Raw genomic sequence first — 20,760 nt, 5'->3', positions numbered from 1 at the left:
CAATTGGCATTTGTTTCCTTGGAAATTAATTACTTTAAATTCCCGCTGCAACGCATGGGGTATCATCTAGTATATGATAAAGATAGACCTAGGGGCCATATTTTTCACTAGAGACTTCTCTTTTGAAAATAGCATACGGTGGGTAAACAAATTACTGTTGGGCAACTGATAGAAAAACGAATAATCATGACGATATCCAAGGCAATGGTCATGTATATAGGCATCATGTCTAAGACAAGTAGACCGACTCCTGCTTGCATCTACTACTATTACTCCACACATTGACCGATATCTACCATGCATCTAAAGTATTAAGTTCATAAAGAATGGAGTAACGCCTTAAACAAGATGACATGATGTAGACAAAGTAAACTCAAGCAATATGAATAAACCCCATCGTTTTATCCTTATTGGCAACAATACAAATACGTGTCTTTTCCCCTTCTATCACTGGGATATAAGTCACCGCAAGATTGAACCCATCACAAAGCACCTCTCCCATTGCAAGATAAATCAATCTAGTTGGCCAAACCAAATCAATAGATCAGAGAAAAATACAAAGCTATAATAATTCTACATAAAAGAGTTCAAAGAAGACTCAAATAATATCCATGGACAATTTGATCATAAACTCACAATTCATCGGATCCCAACAAACACACGCAAAAAAGGATTACATTGAATATATCTCTAATAACATCGAGGAGACCATTGTATTCAAGATCATAGAGATAGAAGAAGTCATCTAGCTGTTGGGGAACGCAGTAATTTCAAAAAAAAAATCCTATGCACACGCAAGATCATGGTGATGCATAGCAACGAGAGGGGAGAGTATCGTCCACGTACCCTCGTAGACCGTAAGCGGAAGCTTTATGACAACGCGGTTGATGTAGCCGTACATCTTCACGATCGACCGATCCTAGTACCGAACGTACGGCACCTCCGCGATCTGCACACGTTCAGCTCGGTGACGTCCCACGAACTCATGATTCAATAGAGCTTCGAGGGAGAGTTCCGTCACCACGACGGCGTGACGACGGTGTTGATGAAGCTACCGACGCAGGGCTTCGCCGAAGCACCGCTACGATATGACCGAGGTGGATTATGGTGGAGGGGGGCACCGCACACGGCTAAAAGATCAATGATCAACTTGTGTGTCATGGGGTGCCCCCTGCCCCCGTATATAAAGGAGCAAGGGGGAGGCTGGCCGGCCCTAGGAGGGCGCGCCAAGAGGAGGAGTCCTCCTCCTAGTGGGAGTAGGACTCCCCTTTCCTAGTCCCACTAGGTGGGGGAAGGAAGGAGCGGGAGAGGGGAAAGGCAAGGGGGGCGTCGCCCCCCCCCCTTCCTTGTCCTATTCAGACTCAAGGGGGGGCTGCCCTGGTCGGCCCCTCTCTCTCTCCACTAGGGCCCAACAAGGCCCATTAGCCCCCGGGGGTTCCGGTAACACCTTCGGCACTCCGGTTTTCTCCGAGATCACCCGAAACCTTTCCGGTGTCCGAATATAGCCATCCAATATATCAATCTTTATGTCTCGACCATTTCGAGACTCCTTGCCATGTCCGCGATCACATCCGGGACTCCAAACTACCTTCGGTATATCAAAACACATAAACTCATAATACCGATCATCACCGAACGTTAAGCGTGCGGACCCTACAGGTTCGAGAACTATGTAGACATGACCGAGACTCATCTCCGGTCAATAACCAATAGCGGAACCTAGATGCTCATATTGGTTCCTACATATTTTACAAAGATCTTTATCTGTCAAACCGCATAACAACATACGTTGTTCCCTTTGTCATCGGTATGTTACTTGCCCGAGATTCGATCGTCGGTATCTCAATACCTAGTTCAATCTCATTACCGGCAAGTCTCTTTACTCGTTCCGTAATACATCATCCCGCAACTAACTCATTAGTTGCATTGCTTGCAAGGCTTATAGTGATGTGCATTACCGAGAGGGCCCAGAGATACCTCTTCGACAATCGGAGTGACAAATCCTAATCTTGATCTATGCCAACTCAACAAGTACCATCGGAGACACCTGTAGAGCACCTTTATAATCACCCAGTTACGTTGTGACATTTGGTAGCACACAAAGTGTTCCTCCGATATTCGAGAGTTGCATAATCTCATAGTCATAGGAACATGTATAAGTCATGAAGAAAGCAATAGCAATATACTAAATGATCAAATGCTAAGCTAACGGAATGGGTCAAGTCAATCACATCATTCTCTAATGATGCGATCCCGTTAATCAAATGACAACTAATGTCTATGGTTAGGAAACTTAACCATCTTTGATTCAACGAGCTAGTCAAGTAGAGGCATACTAGTGACACTTTGTTTGTCTATGTATTCACACATGTACTAAGTTTCCGGTTAATACAATTCTAGCATGAATAATAAACATTTATCATGATATAAGGAAATATAAATAACAACTTTATTATTGCCTCTAGGGCATATTTTCTTCACTAGCTACTAGCTATGGACCCGTAGGTCTGTGTTAAACTACTCACACATCATCAAAGAGTAAGGGTGATGTAGAGGCCCTCCATGATCGAATCCCAGTCTGGTAGAGTGCCGGAAAAGGCCTCCAGATGGGATCTTGCGAGAACATAAACTTATGGTGACGAAAAAAGTGTTTTGGGTGGCTCTTTGTTGGTTTCCCGATTTCAAAGAATTTATAAAGGCGGAATTAGGTCAAACGGAGCAAAGGTGGGACCACAAGGCACCAGGGTGCGCCTACCCCCTCCCTCGGGCGTTCCCTGGTGGCTTGTGGTTACCTTCTTCGCCTTCTGAATTCCCCCCGAAGCTTCATGTCCAGAAAAAAAATCATCAAATTTTTTTGTGACATTTTGACTTCGTTTAGTACTGATTTCCTGGAAAACAAAAAATAGGCAAAAAACAACAACTGGCACTTGGCACTAAGTTAATAGGTTAGTCCCCAAAAAAGATATATAATGACATATAATTGCATATAAAACATCCAATGTTCATACTATAATAGCATGGAACAATGAAAAATTATAGATACGTTGGAAACGTATCACTGCTCTGGGCGTGGGCCTCCTAGGCACAATGTACACCATCGTCGACGCTCTCTCAACGACACATTCCCTAGGTCCGCTCAGGCCCTGTCGTTCACTTGCCGACTTTCCCTTGGCGCAAATGGGTGGTGATACATTTGTTTGTTTTGGCCTTTTTGTTGTAGAGGTCTCGACATTGGTTGTGGTGTGGCTTGGTTGCCCTGTGGGTTGCCTCATTGTCATTGGCATGAGGTTGGACTAGGAAAGTATGTGCCATAGTAAGCAGGGTGGGTGTGCATGGTGGGTGTGGCGGCTAATTCTCGTAATTTGTAATGGTCGAAATGCCTCGTACCCGCCTTCTTTGTTATTTATTCTTTAATACAATGGTACACATATTTATGCATATTCTACAAAAAATATCTCGACGCAATTGTGATGTATCATACCATTTTTATAGAAGGTAGTGAGCAATTACAAAAAGACTACCCCTCACTGCAAACAACAAGCATCGACAAACTCGAGACCATAGCTAATCTGAAGACTAGCCACCATAGCCATTTCAACCGCGCCACAAAAGGGTACCTCCCTAGACTGAACATCTCCGAAGAGCAACAACTCCAATGAAACTTTCAATGTCGACGCACAAACCACTCTTGAAGGCCTAAAGGAGTCTACGAGAAAGTGGCGGGACACGGTTACACCCTCAAGAAAGTCGTCCTATTGGGCTTACTAATGACACCTACGTTACACCCTCGAAGTTCAACCCAGAACAACGACAAGCACCGGAGGAACGTAACACTGAACTTCCAAGCCATGTCTCTAAACACAATGCTCTCAGCATAGGAACGATATCGAGGACCCTGCCATCGCAGGTCGGGATTGGGCAACACCGTCCTTGTTGGTTTGCTCCGCCGTCTGAGCCATAATCCGGAGCAGAATCCAACCACATTTGATGAGTTTGTTTAAATGCATGAACAAATTCGGCATCAAGCCAACCAAAGAAAGATTTGATTGAGCATCTCTGAATGGTTAAAGGGGACAACTAGTACCTATGTGCGAGTTAAATTCAAATATGAACTATTACAATTTGAATACTTTGTTGGATTGTAACATTTACATTAGAACTAGTGCTACATTTGAACATTTGAATATTTTTTAGCCAAACTGGAACTAGATATGCAACTATTTTGAGCGTGTGGACTTTAAAAAATTGGTGGCGGATGTATGCGGCTAACTTTGGATGGCCGACTCCCGCATTAGTGTCCGCGGACTGATGGATCTGTCTGCTGACGGATGTGATGTCCGGTTTGCGTGTCAGCGTTGAAGATGCCCTAAGGCCTTTCTCAGTGTCACACGATGTACATGTGCTAAAAGCATCTCCAATAGCTTGTCTATATGGATGTCTATACTCGTTTTCCACGACGTGAGCCCAAAATAGGCGTCCAACAGCTTGTCTATATGGTCATCCAAGTATACACATCCTCTAAATCGACCTCGACAATGTCCACGCCTGGACATTGTGAAGGCGTTGTCTAAATTCAGCTGCAGTCATAATTTCTCCCCCTCCCCCCTAGCGACGGCCCACATGTCATGGTCCCTGTATATAGACATTTTAATGCAAAACTGGAGCGTGTATACAAAGGGAATATTTTTAGACCATTGTCTATATGAATATATAGACATCCAAATATACACATGCTATTGGAGATGCTTTAAACATGCCACATAGACAACAAATCTGACATGACAAGGTATTTAATAGGAGAGAGAGGAGTTTGATGACCCTAGAAAAAAACCAATGCCAAAAGCACGAACCTATGCAAAACACTTCAATAAAATAAGTTTGCCCTATGCATGAAATATTTAGTTGTTAAACAACTAAATTAAGGAAGCTTAGCAACAACACAATACACACCTATGCATTGGGGACTTTACTTGCTATTTTTTAATGCATCTAGCATCCCATCTAAGAACTCATGTGCTGCAACAGCCTAAAGGCATCTTCAAAGTGGTCCTCAAACCTTCACTATATGCATGGACCATAGTGTCCAACCACTTTTGTCATCCAACACGGACCTGTTTATGTCCGCTTAGCAGTCCGAACATACAAATTCCGGTATCATAGAGACAGACACGGGGGTTTTGTTGGAGTCCGGACATTCAATTGATCAACCAAGAACCTTGGCGTGCTTCTCCTTTTTCTCTCTCTTCACATGCATGATCCTCCTCTAGTCTCTCTACTCCCAACCGAACAACACACCACAGCTTCACAAGTCCCACCACATGCATGGTCTCCCTCTACCCTCTCTCTTCTTCAACGGATTAATCTATGAATAATTTTGAATGGCTCGATCGACATAATGTTCATGGACTACATCCGAACATAAAAACAAACACATAGGGAAACATTTGCGGGTCAGCTTTGCGTCGCTACAGTGTTGATCTCCAAGTGAGATCATCCACGCGTGAGCCTAACCATAACCAGGGCACCGTTACACGTGATCAGAGAAACACATCGTCGTCAGAGGGTCTGTCTATCCATCTATCATCCTCTGGAGGCGCGCATCTACCTATCCGAAGGAACATGGAACATCACGACACGAAAGCACCCCCGTAACAGGAAATCGATCGACCTCGTGGCCGCGAGCCGCCCAGCGCTGCCGCTGCCCCGTCCGTGTGCCGACGCTGGCTGATACGATACTGCTGCAGAGGCGCCTGTGAGCCAAGCAAACGATCTCCCTCCCTCCCGGTCAATCGGCGGGAGCCGTCCCAGCCAAGCGAACGATCTCCCCGCCCGGCCACGCGGCGCTGCAAAGTATCCCCAGCCAAGCAAACGATCTCCCCGCCCGGCCACGCGGCGCTCCAAAGTATCCCAGCCAAGCAAAACTATCTCCGCGCGCCACAAGTATCTCGGTGGGTGCGCAGCTGCACGGCTCGGCGCAGCGCAAGTGGTGGTGGGTGGCGATCGGCCCGGCCAATGGCGGAGGAGCAAAGGATATTTGCGCATCTCCCTGCGGCGCCGGGCCCGCGCGTCAGGCCGTGGTGGGCTCCAGCCGCCGGGCCGCGACGAGAGTGGGCGGAAGGAGACCGCGGGCTCCCGCTGGTTTGCCCACGAAAGCGAAAGGCCGGAAGAGTCTGCGAAGCTACTACGCCTCCTGGATTATTTTTTTTGCGTGGAGAGTGGTATGGAAAGGTTGACGTGACATGACAAAATATAAGACGGAATGTCTTTTTTTTTCACCCAAGTCAACGGCGAGAGTAGAAAAGATCGAAATGCTGCTGCCTGGACGTCGCCGTCGTCAAACATATGAACCAGAGTGCTTTGCGAAAGTGTCGAGCACTAGCAATGGTAAAGCCATGGATCGCTGCCATTAAGCAAAGTAATAAAGCTAGTTCATCGCAAAAAACAATGAGTAAAGCTACTGTACAGGCCACTAACCGGACATGTGTTAGGGAAACTTTGGAGGGAGCATGTATTATATATGATAAGAAACTAATTAAGCAGCGATCGGTCCATGATAGTGCGTGTAACTATCTCGACAGCCAGCTGCACCTCACGAGCATGCTTAGGAATGCGCATATGTGCAGGTGAGATGGCAGCGTGCCAGCGTTAGCTTTACTACGGTTGTAGTGGAGTTGACTTAACCAGGTCCGTTTTTCGTACCACTTAATTCCAGCACGTTATTTATGCAAAATAACCAGAGATAGATAGAAGAGTGGCCCGGTGGTGTGGGCGAGCTGCATGAATAGACTGAATGCAGTGCAGAGAGGAAGCGACGGACCGTCCCAAAAATAGTAATTGGCCGTCGTGATCAGCAAAGCAAAGCTTTAACGCGAACCGTATCGTGTGAGACACCTCGACGTCGCACTCGTGCGGGCATCTGCGTCTACTAGCTGGACCAGCGCCCAAAAGTAGAAAAATGATGGAGTAATATCCCGGCGCGAAATATCATCAGCTCGGCCGTCGGGAGACAAGTCGATCCATCCATGCCGATTAAATTCCTCGCTCGAGAAAGAAGAAGAGCCGATCAAATTTCCCCACGCAACCCGTGTAGTAGATCAGACCGGATGGGCGTCCATGATCCATCCGTCGACGGCAGCTGCACCCAAATGATTAGCCTGGCCTGGACGGTTCCAAAGGCAGCCGAGCCGATCACGCACGTACTGACAAGTCCGAGCATGGGCGGCATGCCGCGTGGCAGGGTATTTCGGGCGACGCCGGAATGGATAAGCCGCTGCCCACCTGCTTGCGTTGGGCTCCGGCCGGATGCCGGTCGAGGCGGCACGCCGAGCCCGAAACGGCGACGCAGTGCGCGGCGCGCGGGTTGAGTCGTGTCGGGGTTTACCATGTCGGGCGCCTGTGTGTGAGAGGCGGCCGCGTGTGCCACGGTTCGACGAGGATAGCCACAGCCGCGGATGGCTAGCTAGGCCGTGTGCGTGACCAGCTCTCAGCCTCAAGACGGGGGAAGGATAGTATACTCGGAACAGATGGACCTTTCCGCGACTACAAATTTCTCCCTGAAATAACATGCGCCCATTCATGCTTCGGTACGAGCTGCCAAGAGTGCTGCTATACAAACGACGCTGCAGAGCCGATTTGGGGACGATACAGTCAATCTAACCATCCATGCAAAGGAAAAACTGCAGCACAGCCATTGGATGTAGCGTCGTCTTCAATGGGCGTGATTGCACGGTCCGCTCACGGATGCAATTTTGCATGCATATACCGTGTGCGCCGACGGGCGACGGCGTGTGCAAGTAAAACAAACTGAATGAAAGAAAAACACTAAAGGCAGTGAGCAGATTCGCCCCGAATGAGCTGCGATGTTTGGAGGAAAAACGAACCATTCTTCCGAATTTCGGGAGCTCCATTTATTTTGAGGGTCAATTTCGGGAGCTCCCACGACGCGCAAGGTAAAATTATCTCGTGTAAACATGCCGCTGCAACGGACGAAGTGTTTCGCTAACCACTACAGCTGCCAAGCGCTAGTGATTGAAAGGAACCCGGAATTTTTAAGAACCATTGTATCCACGCTATTCATTAGATTTTTGATTTTTTTTTTAGAAAATTGATTTGTTTATGAAAAAATAGTTCAACAAAATTTAAAAAAAGTTCATGAGTTTTAGAAAAATTTACGAATTTGAAAAAATAGTTCTTCAACTTCGATAAAAAGTTTATCGAATTGGAAAAAAGTCCATCCATTTTTTAGTTAAAATCACTGATTTCAAAAAACTTCACCCAAATTTTTAAATAAAGTTCGTCAAAACTGAAATAACTTAAAAGTTCATCAAATTTTAAAAAACATCAAATTGAATAAAAAAGTCATCAATTTTGAGAAAAAAGTTCCGATTTTCAGAAAAGTTCATGAATTTTAAAAAAAAATCATCAAACCACGAAGAAGAAAAATAAAAACAAAAAGCGAAAAAACATTAAAAGGAAAAAAGAAAAGGAAAGAAGATAGAATAAAAGATGGAAGATGATGTTATTTATCATACCGGGCATGTTGGCGCGGTGGTTGCTGCCGCATATGCAGAGATGGTCTAAAACATATTTAATAGAATCCTTTTATTGAGAACTTTCTCACGATTTGATGCAGATTCCAAACATTGCTTCAACTTACAAATAATGCATTGGTATGACTTTTAAAAAAATAGGTTCTTTAAGATCATAATCGTACAAAAACTGCACCAAAAGAATTGTATGTGTAGCATGCTTACTACTGAAATGAATTTCTGCTAGACCTCGGTGTGCACTTCTCTGTCGTGGCTGTGCCCAGTTCAGATGTTGTTGGGTCGTGCTGACAAATATTTCAGTGGATACGTCAATTATCTCTCCCGTTGTGACGCACGGGCATATGTGCTAGTGTGTACTAACGGGTGATGAAGCGCCAAATAGGAATTCGCCTGAATTTCCTATGTGACGCTCGATGCATCTTATTGTTGTTGTTTCACACAGAGCCGACAAGGAGCGATCCAACTAGACCGGCCAATTAACTTAGGTTTCTGTTTCCCTAGTTTTACTGGTTTTAGGAAATTCTAGAATTTTCTAGTTTTTAAGGACATTATTTTGTTTCGCATGGAGTCGATGAAGAGCGATCCAACTGGGCCAACCCATTTAGTCAGGTTTATGTTTCCCTAGTTTTTCTGGTTTTAGGAACTTTCTTGAAGGTTCCAGTTTTTAAGGACATGCTTTTTTTTTCTTTTCCTGTTATTTCTTTTATATTTTTATTTGTATTTTCTTAAAAGGTTTCCTTTTTGAAAATGTATTTGGAAATTAATAAATTTGTTCAAAATTTCAAAACATGTTTGCTTTCCAAAAATGTTCATGCTTTCAAATATTTTGTTTGGAATTTATAAAAAAGTTCCCATTAAAAAAATTCTTCAAGCAATAATAAAACTGTTTGGGTTTCAGAAAATATTCGTTTTTCCAAAAAAAATCACAAATTTTAAAAATGTTCTCATTTTAGAAAAGATTCAGTATTTTTTAAGTCCTTTTTTCAATTTGTTTTGCTCATCAGTTCAAAACTTGTTCGTGCTTTCAAAAATTGCTCAGAAATATTCAAATGCGCTCACCTTTTTTAAAAAATTGTATGGAATTATTAAATATTCCATTTTAAAATTTTGTTACACATTCAAAAAAGGTTCACATTTTCCAATTCAATAAATGTTTGATTTTTTAAATGATCAAAATAAAAGGAGACCAAAAAACCTAGCTACATTATCCGAGTCGCTACAATAGCGACCACGTACAATACTCTAGTCGCTATAGCAGCTGAACTTGTCTGGGTCGCTACAGTAGCAACGTCGTACAATACTCTGGTTGCTATAGCAGCTGAATTGCTACATTAGCCATGTTGATAAGTGCGGCTCAATGCTCGCGGCTCCACTTGGGCCGCCTAGTCGGGCAGAGCCCCTGTAAGTGTGCTCGTCTATTTGACGCAAAGCACGACACATAGGAGCTCCTCCATTCTTCTCGCCAAAAAACATTCAGACAAGTCATGGGCCCAAACCACATTGTGTGGGCCCGAAACTCAAATTTACGTAAGAAATGGACCGCCTCCTTCTCCCCTAAACTCCTCTAATGCGATTAATAGTCGCTAAAATAGCTACGTGGGCCATCTTAGTAGAGCTCATTTTTCTTCTCTCTTTCGGGCACACACCATATTGGGTGACACCACTGTGCTCCCTAGAAAAAAATGATGCTATATCATCAAGATAATACTTTTGGCATCGAAGAGTTGTTATCACATGTGCCAATGAAAGTTGCTGCAAACATGAATGATATTCTCACCATACAATGAAAAGGCGGTTAAGGAAGTTCTATTCCAAATGTTTCTAACTAAAGCTCCAAGGCCAGATAGTTTCCCCGGTCACTTATTTCAGAAACATTGGAATATTTGTGGTAATGAGGTGACAACTATAGTGCTGCGTTTGCTCAGTGGAGAGGACCCTATGTAGGATGTAAACAAAACGTTCATCGTCTTAATCCCTTAGGTATCTAACCCAAAATTCCGTACTCGGTTCATCCAATTAGCTTGTGCAATGTGATCTATTAAATAGCACCCAAGTACTCACTAACAGTCTAAAACAGATTCTTCCGAAAGTAGTCTCTGATGAGCAGTCGACATTTTTCCCTAGTAGGCTCATGCTGATAATGTCATTGCAGCTTATGAGTTGTGCCCGACCCCGGCAATGGAGGGCGATGATGGCGGCACGTCTTTGGCTCGCTTCAGTGCTTGTTGTCGTCGCTAGGTGGTCTATGAATTTGGATATAATTTTTATTATTTCTGATGTTTGTTGTACTATCATGATTGAAAATGAATAGATTGAAAGTTTTCTCGCAAAAAAAGAAGCTTATAAGTGCTTACATTTTATGAAAAAGAGTAAGGGTAAGAAGAATGGTCATTACGCTCTTAAGCTTGACATGATGAAGGCATATGACAGGGTTGCATGGAATTATTTACAAGCAGTCATACTGAAGTTGGGCTTCTCACAATGATGGGTGACAACTATTATGCGATGTGTGTCCCTCTATTTCTTTTTTAGTACTATTTAATATAACACGAGTACAAGAGTTTAAACCATCGAGAGGATTAAGGCAGGGTGATGGAGTTTCACCATTTTTATTCTTGCTTGCTACTGAAGGCTTGTCATGTTTGTTAAATGCTTCCAAAGAGGAGTATCATGTGGGGGTTTGGGTGGCAAATTCAGCCCCCAAAATTAACCATCTGTTGTTTGCCGACGACTCAATTCTCTTTTTCAAGGCAAAGCATGAAGGTGCAAAGTGGGTAAGGGACTGTATAAAAAAAATACTATGATGTCTTGAGACAAAAAGTTAATCTGGAGAAGTCCTCCATTTTCTTCGGAAAAAGGTGCCCAGAAGTATCAAGGCAGATTTAAATGCGTAGAATGAAAGCCTAACTAAGCGGTACCTTGGACTTCCTTCTGATGTTGGCAGAGAGAAAAATGGTGTTTTAAATACGTAAAAGATAGAATTTGGAAGAGAATTCGGAACTAGCTGGAAAAGTGTTTATCAGTAGGGGAAAGGAGATCCTCATTAAATCTGTAGCCCAGGCAATATCCACCTATTCAATGGCATGTTTTTGTTGCCTCATGGTTTATGCCAACACATAAATAAGATGTTACGACAATTCAGTGTGCATTTTACAAATGTGCAACATTTATTTGAAAAATATTCAACATGTATCATGTTCGACCTGTATACAAAAAATAATAAAAATACATATTTTAAAAAGTCAACATGCATTTGAAAATGACAAAAGAGAAAAAGGAATAAAAATTAAAAGGCTGATAGAGAAAAACATAGAGAAAGAAACAATTGTGTGGAAGGTAAAACCGGTCCTAGAGGCTTCCCAAAGACGCGATGTTGAACCAACCCACTAAAGCGAACGCCGTAGGCGAGAAGTCTGCAATAACTTAGGGGATATGAACGGACACGTGCGAATGGCCGGCTCATTTCCGGGTACTGCGTTTTTTTTTGCTAGGTTGGGTTTCTTTCATTTTTTACTGCCTTTTGTTTTTGTTTTGACTTCCTCCTTCAGTTTTCTATGTTTTCTTTATTTTTTCTGTTAATTTTCTATTTTTTCGTTTTCTAATTTTGTATTTTTCATTTCTTTTTTTAGTGGATTAAGTGGGAGCAACTAGTTAACGAGCGCTTTTTCGGGAGCCTCGCAACGATCAGCGCCACTTGGCGCGTTCTCAGCTATTTGCCACGTGTCGCGCTCTGGACGCTTCCTTCGGATTTTATTTTTTTATTTTTCCGCACGTGTTTTCGGCTTTTTAAACGGTTTTTTCCGGGTTTTTCTCGACGTTTTGGTTTCCCCCGGTCTTTCTTAGCACGTGCTTTAGCGAGAGTCACGACCGTGTCTTTCGGAAACGAAAAAAAACACATTTTTTTTCTTTCGCGAGAGTCACGGTTTTGCTTCCGTGAGAGGCACGGTTGTGCTTTCGCGAGAGTCACGACCGTGCCTCTCGGAAAGGGAAAAACAAAACGCGTTTTCTGTTTTTTTTTCTTTCGAGAGAGTCACGGTTTTGCTTCCGCGAGAGGCACGGTTGTGCTTGAAAAAATACGCGTTTTCTGTCTTTTTTTTTCTTTCGCGAGAGTCACGGTTATGCTTCCGCGATAGGCACGGTTGTGCTTTCGCGAGAGATGGAAAAATAAAACGTGTTTTCTGTTTTTTTTTCTTTCGGGAGAGTCACGGTTTTGCTTCCACGAGAGGCACGGTTGTGCTTTCGCGAAAGTCACGGCCGTGCCTTTCGGAAAGGGAAAAAATACGCGTTTTCTGTCTTTTTTTTCTTTCGCGAGAGTCACGGTTTTGTTTTCGCGAGAGGCACGGTTGTGCTTTCGCGAGAGTCACGGCCGTGCCTCTCGGAAACGAAAAAAACACGTTTTTTGTTTTTTTTTTCCTTTCACGAGAGTCACGGTTTTGCTTCCACGAGAGGCATGGTTGTGATTTCGCGAGACGTACAGACGTGCCTCTTTCGAAAAAGGAAAAAAACCATACCCCCGGTCAGGTTTTTTCGCCCGTTTTTTTCGTGAAAAAAAGAAGTTCGTCAAAACCTATCAACATGAGATCTAGTTTTAAAGATCTCAACGCGAGGAATCCAACGGTGAAAACGGTTCGAGATTTGGACACAGGGTTTAAGAGATAAAACGTTTTAAATAAACGAATCTACGAAAAAAGGGAAAACTCCCAGGTTGCGACAAGTGGCGCGCGGCATGTGTGCCACTTGTCGCGACCTGGGAAAGTGGAGTGCTCCTTGCAACGAGTACTCCTTAATTAGTGATTTCGGGATTAAGTTGTGCACTATTGGTTTTTCAAGAAGAATATTAAGTCTGTGAACCTTTTTAATGACACATGCACATTTTTAGCTTACATTGGGAGGTCCGGCGAAACAAATTAAGCATGAAGCTGCAGGTCGTGCATGGGGACTCGGGAAAGGATTTGTCGGTGGTGAGCTAGCGCTCCCGTGCCGGCTTGACGGCGGCGACCTGCAGTACACATGCATCCCAGGAGCAGGGCAAGGAACGGGTAACTAACTAGGTTGGCCGGCGGCGACGACCCATATACCAACCCAAAGGATGGATCTTGTCCGTCAGGCCATGGCCGACGGCGGCGGGCAAGAAGTACGGCAGGCAGGCAGGCGAGGAGACGGAGAGGTGGAGAAGACGAGGCTGGCGGTCGGGCGCGCACGCAGGTGAGGTTCTTCCCGACGTACGGACGAACGTTGGCGGCGATCAAGAAAGAAGGCGATCGAGAGAGGAGAGACTCGCGCGCGCACGTCTTGATGCGCGCGGTTGGGACCCGTCCGCCATGAGCGCCCTGGCGTGCACGTGGAGAGATGTGCGTTTCACTCCAAACCATCTTCCCCCCGGGCCGGGCACGCGGCGCTGCAAAGTATCTATCTCACCCAACCAAAACTATCTCCGCAAGGACTGGAGGAGTCTGCGAAGTTACCACGCCACGCCTCCTGGGTTTTTTTTTTGCGTGGAGAGTGGTATGGAAAAGTTGACGTGACACGACAAAATATAAGACGGAATGTCTTTTTTTTTCACCCAAGTCAACGGCGAGAGTTTTTTTTAAGGGAAAATACTGCCGCATTTATTAACTTACGATGTTCGGAATCTCATTCGACAAAACAGAAAGAACGATGTCCGGGGGAGCCCCCAACCAAACCTTACATAGTTCATCACCAACTCCTACTCTAGCTAGCTTATGCGCAGCAGCATTAGCAGAACGTCTAACCCAAGTCACCTTATAGTCGACAAAAGACCGCATCATGGATTTGATCTCCTCCACCAGTGGCCCGGACGCCGAGAGCTCCTTAGTGTGTTTCTTCAACATCTGCACGACTCCTTTAGAGTCTAGCTCGACATGCACGAGTGTCGCGTTGATTTCTTTTGCTACCTGGAGAGCCCGCTCACATGCCAAGATCTCAGCCACCTCAGGATCGACCACCTCCTGGAAATGGTGGCACATACCAGCTCTGAATGCTCCCATATGATCCCTTAGCACAGCACCACCTCCAGCCTTGTCTCCCATCTTGAATGTTGCGCCGTCGGAGTTCAACTTGATCCAACCCTCGTCCGGTGGCTCCTACTTCTGAATCTGCATGCGAGCCGGAGTGTTACCTGATGCGAGATGTGCCAGCTCCCGCTCCTCCATTTGCCTCAAAACCGAACCCAGTATTTCATGTGGGTGTTTGATCATTTTCCCTTCTCGTGTCTCGTTCCTCGCCAGCCATAGGCTATACAATGCCTGCACCGTTGCCTGCTTTGCTTCATCGGATGCTCCCGCCAGCCACTGTAGTAGCCAACGTGCTATCTCTCTCTGGGAGTCCATCTGGCATGGTGGGATCGCCACCAAATCTCCCTTCTCCGATCGAAATAGCTGCCAAAAAAGTTCAGAGTGTGGACACGCCCAAAACCGATGAAATATAGTTTCCTCACGCCCACAAGCAACACAGAAGACTCCAGGTTTTATCCTTCGTCGATGGAGTTCTGATCCAACTGCCAGTCTATTTGAAATTAGTCTCTAGAGATGAATCTTAGCCTTTCCAGGTGCATTCGTGCCCCAAAGGGCCATGTACGCCTTGTGTTTATTCACCGAGCTGAATGGCTCCGGCCGTCCGGAGCGCGATCTGCTCATGGCCATTTTCAGGTGATAAGCTGAGCGTATAGAGAAGATTCCATTATTTGTGAAATTCCAAGATTGGTAGTCATCAACACCCAAACCACCCACCACAATCTCCAGAATGTCGGTAGCATCGTCCGGGGTGAACATCTCCCTGACTCGGTCGCGATTCCAGCTTCTTCCATCCGGCAAAAGGAGATCGGCCACCTTCGTCACTCCAGGAATATACGTCTGTCCCAGCGGCTTCATGGACCCGCCCCTCGGGATCCAGTTACTGTGATGTATACTCACCTTGGAGTCGTCTCCAATTCTCCAAACCAAGCCTTCGCGAAGTAGATCCCGGCCATGCAAAATGCTTATGTAAGTGTATGAAGCCGTAGCAGGACACGTTGCGCTCAAAATGGATTCCTCTTTGAAGTAGCGCGCCTTGAGCACTCTTACCACTAACGCCTCCGGGTATTGTAAGACATGCCAGGCTTGCTTTGCAAGTAGAACCTGATTAAACGCTATCAGGTCGCGGAAGCCCATACCTCCATCCCTTTTAGAGGTGCACATCTTTTGCCATGAAATCCAATGTACTTTTTTCTCACCATCCTTTGCCCCCCACCAGAATTTTGACGAGATAGAATTCAGATTCCGGCACGTTTTCTTTGTGATGTGGAAACAACTCATGGTGAAAGTTGGTACTGCTTAGAGACCAGACTTGATAAGTACCTCCCTTGCCTTCTTTGAAAGACCCAAACCCTTCCATCCACTACATTTACGTTTTGAGCTCTCCGTTACATAGCGAAAAGTGCCCTCTTTTGATCGTCCAACCAGTGTTGGAAGACCGAGGTACCGTTCACTTAGTGCTTCCGAGGTCACCCCCAACACCGCTTTGAGCTCTTCCTTCGTTTTGTCCTGACAACCCTTGCCAAAGAAAATCGAGGATTTCTGCAAATTCACCTTCTATCCCGAAGCTTGCTCGTAACTCACTAAGATCTCCCTTAGAGTCTCTAGGTACTCAGTGGATCCCTCCAAGAACACAATACCATCATGTACAAAAAGGAGATGCGTGACATGGGGGCCAGTGCTCCCAAACGTCACTCCTTTCAGTCTATTTTCTTCTTGAGCTTTCCTCAACAGAGCAGAGAAACCCTCGACACAAAATAAGAACAGATAAGGCGACAGAGGATCTCCCTGTCTGAGACCTCGGGGGGTAAGAAACACCTAGAACATGCACCATTAAGCTTTACTGAGAAGCTTGCCGTCGTCACACACCGCATGATCATCTCTATCCATGACGGTGCAAAACCAAACCGTTCCAGCATCTGCTTTAAGAACACCCACTCAACACGGTCATAGGCCTTCATCATATCAAGCTTTATAGCACATAAGGGTCTCTTCCTCTTCCTGTTGCGAATGGCATGGACAGACTCATAGGCCACTAGCACGTTATCTGTGATAAGGCGCCCAGGCACGAAAGCACTCTGCTCCTCTGATATAAGCAAAGAAAGTATACCCTTTAATCTGTTGGCCAACACCTTTGTAGCTATCTTGTAAAGCACATTACATAAGCTAATCGGTCGAAACTGGGACAACAGCTCCGGGGAGTTGACTTTTGGAATCATGACTATCACTGTAGCATTAAAACCCTCCGGTGTAGCTACTCCACCCAAGAAATCCCGCATAGCTCTGCAAATATCATCCCGGAGCAGCGACCAGTGTCGCTGATAAAAGAGCGCGGGGAGCCCATCCGGCCCCGGGGCTTTAGTCGGCCCCATGTGAAATAGAGCCGTCTCTATTTCAGAATCTGAAATCCGTGCTGTCAACTCCGTGTTCATCTCCTGTGTAACCGCCCATTGAATATTTTGTAGCACTCCCTCCACCCCCACCGATCCTTCTGACCTGAACAACTCTTCATAGAACGAAGCTGCCATGGCTCTCATCTCCTCGTCCACAGTACACCTAGTGCCATCGGGTCGCCGCAAAGCCTTGATGGTGTTCTTTCTTTTACGATGCGATGCCCGGTTCTGAAAATACTTAGTATTTTGATCACCTGCCTTTTGCCAATCCACTATGGAGCGCTGTCTGTACATAATTTCTTCTCGTTCATATACCTCCCTAAATTGCTCTTCTAGCTCCCGAACCTCGTGCTGATAACATGAGCTAAGAGCCCGTTCCTTTGCTTCCAAGAGTTGGGCTTTCAACTGTTTGATCTTCCTCTGTATCGACCCAAATACCTCTCGCGCCCATCTCTGCATTGAGCCCGCCATTTTGCCAACTTTCTGCCAAACTGCCGTTACCCCCTCCTTACCCGTGCTCGCCGCTTCCCAAGCCTCCGCTATCATGGCCTCATACTGTTCATGTTTGGTCCAAGCCTCCTCATATCTAAACGGCCGATCCCCCATCCCCGGGCGCTGTGGATCCGTCTCCAACATACGCACCAGGAGAGCTTGGTGGTCCGATTCTTCACATAGTAGATGCTCTACTAAAGTCTCAGGAAACTAACTCAAAAAACCATCATTGCATGTGGCACGATCCAACCGAACCTGAATATTATCCTGTCCATCCCTTTTGTTATCCCATGTGTAGGGGTAGCCAGTAAAGCCAAGATCAGCTAGGCCGCAGTCGGCTAAGCAATCTCGAAAATCCTCCATTTGATTGAAGCACCTTGGGTTACCCCCCACTTGATCAGTACGGAAGAGGGCCTCGTTAAAATCGCCGACACAGAGCCACGGTAGATTATCTTGAGCCCGAAGAAAGCGGATAGCATCCCATGATTTTTTCCCTCAACTCGGTTTTGGGTTCTCCATAGAATCCAGTGATCCTATAGAGTTTACTCTCCCACTCGATCTCAGCATCTATAAAGTATTGGCACCACGGCCTCACTGTAATTTTAACATTCTCCCTCCACCACAAAGCCAATCCCCCACTTCTTCCATTGCAACTCACCGCAACTCCACTAGTGAATCCTAGACTCCATTTCAACCGTTCCATTGCTTTAGCTGATTTTTTTGTTTCTGAAAGGAACACCACCGCTGGGTTGTGAGACCTAATAAGGTCTCGCAGTTCGCCCACTGTCGAGTCCAACCCAGTCCTCGACAGTTCCAGGCAAGGAGATTCATTGCTCTCGGTGGCCCTGGGCGATCATTATCATCTCTGTCCCTTCTGCCTCTCCTTTTGGTATCCACACCTGCCTCGGCCTCCTCTTCCTATTATCCCCCTCTCTCCAAGAGGTTGGTTCCGAGCGACGTCTCTCCTGATGATCTGACATGTCCTTCCTCACGTAGTAACCCCTACGTCGTTCCCGATTCCCATGCATACCGGGTCCCCCCAGTGGGTCGCCCCGCTCCAGATCTGCATGGCGCCCATTATGTCCCCCCGAAGCATGGTTCCTGCTGTACCCCCTGCTGCCATCATTTGTTTTCTCTTCGCGCCTCGCCTCCCTGATATCACCCCTTTGACTTCCAACACACTGCTCCATTAGTTTACTTCTCATCTCCGCCTCCCTCCTGGCCTCAAGGTTGTCCCTGAGGTCTCTCCCACGTGTCATGTCTAGCTTCTCTATAGCTCTGTTTGGGCTGGATACTTCCTCTGTTGCATGCGCTGGACGGTCACCAGTGCGACCGTCCGAAGTGCGCGAAAATTCCGTTTGTAGATTTCTTTTTGTAGGCATATCCCTGACCCTCGGGTGCATGGTGTTGTTGTTAGTCGTCTCACCCGTGTGAGAGCTTCCATGGCTGTTCTGGCCTCCCATACCTCCAGTTTTTGACCCATCTTTGCTCCCATTGTTCCTCCCTGGGGACGGCCGAAGCCAGCCCCCCCCCCCCACTGTGACGACGAGTCAACTGGGGGATCGCACTCACCCCCCTTGTGGACAAGTCTACCGCAGTCAAAACAAAAGTGCGGTATCTTCTCGTAGTAAAAATCAAACCATGTCTTCTCCTCATCATCCTTCTTCTTCCTCAAGTAAATACCACGGATTAACGGTTCAAACACAGAGATCTTAGTCCGGTTCCTAAAACTCTGTCCTCTAGCAACTCCATCTTTATCCACATCAACTTTCATCGTCTCCCCTATCCAATCTTCCAATGCCCTCCCAAAGGCTTCAGTCCTCTTGTCTGGTGGCAGGTCCGAGATCCTTACCCACAATCAATTTTATCAAAAATCATCTCGGACGGTCTCTTATCTCCTTCATACTTCTTCATCACCAGCACACTGAAATCGAATTGCCAAGGGCCATTGTGTATGACATGCCTATAGTCACCCTCAGAACCAAAGTGAACTTCAAAAATATTAGGGCCAATCTCAGCAAACTTAGCTTCTCTGTGTAGACCCCAAGCCCTAGGCATCGTCTTCTCCACAACGGACATCTTCATAGGACAGGGAGAACAAACTTTACCTACAGCAGACCAACGGTGATCTTTACGGACAGTCGGGTGTGGGTCTTCGAAGACAAACCCCTCCTCCTCCTTGTCCATAAGCACCATGCCTCCTAACCTCGCCGAAAGACTTGCCGCCGCATCCGGCGTTTTGCTCTCTACGGGAGACTTACTCGCCTCCCTGCTAGCAGATCCGGCTCCCTTCCGCGCCGGCGTGGCCGCCGCCGTCCCAGATGGGATCGGTGTGGATTTGTTCGCCGCGTCGGCATCCTTCGCCCCTGCTTCTCCCGCCATGAGTGCCGCTCCAAAGTGCGGAGACACAAGTTGACTGGCCTGACTCACGGGAGACGTCGCCGCCGCCCCAAGCTTTGCCAGAATCCAACCACCCCAGTGCTTCGAAACCCTAACCCTAGCGAGAGAACGCGGTCGCCCTGGCGATCGCCTCCTATCACCCGTAGCGCTTCGAGACTTGGTGGACCCCCCGAGGGCTCGTCGGACTGTTCAACGAGCCACACATGTGTCAACGGCGAGAGTAGAAAAGATCGAAATGCTGCGGCCTGGACGTCGCAGTCGGCAAACATATGAACCAGAGTGCTTTGCAAAAGTGTCGAGCACTACGAGCATGGTAAAGCCAGGGATCGCTGCCATTAAGCAAAGTAATAAAGCTAGTTCATCGCCAAAAGCAATGAGTAAAGCTACTGTACAGGCCACTAAACCGGACATGTGTTAGGGAAACTTTGGTTTGGAGGGAGCATGTATATATTATAAGAAACTAATCAAGCAACGATCGGTCCACGATAGTGCGTGTAACTATCTCGACAGCTAGCTGCACCTCACGAGCATGCTTAGGAACGCGCATATGTGCAGGTGAGATGGCCGTGTTAGCATTTTACTACGGTTGTCGTGGAGTTGACTTAGCCAGGTCCGTTTTTCGTTCTTACGAAAACCACTTAATTCCAGCACGTTATGGATGCAAAATAACCGGAGATAGATAGGAGAGTTGCCCGGTGGTGTGGGCGAGCTGCATGAACGGACTGAATGCAGTGCAGAGAGGAAGCGACGGATCGTCCCAAAGATGAATGCAGTGCAGAGAGTAAATGGCTGTCAAGATCAACAAGGCTTTAAAGCGAACCGTATCGCGTGAGACACCTCGACGTCGCACTCGTGCGGCATCTGCGTCTACTTGCTGGGCCAGTGCCCAAAAGT

Source organism: Triticum urartu, chromosome 3A, assembly GCF_056163025.1.
Source record: "Triticum urartu cultivar PI428250 chromosome 3A, HENAU_Tu73, whole genome shotgun sequence".
Classification (NCBI taxonomy): domain Eukaryota; kingdom Viridiplantae; phylum Streptophyta; class Magnoliopsida; order Poales; family Poaceae; genus Triticum; species Triticum urartu.
The sequence above is the reverse complement of the archived record's forward strand: the minus strand, read 5'-3'. Positions refer to the sequence as shown.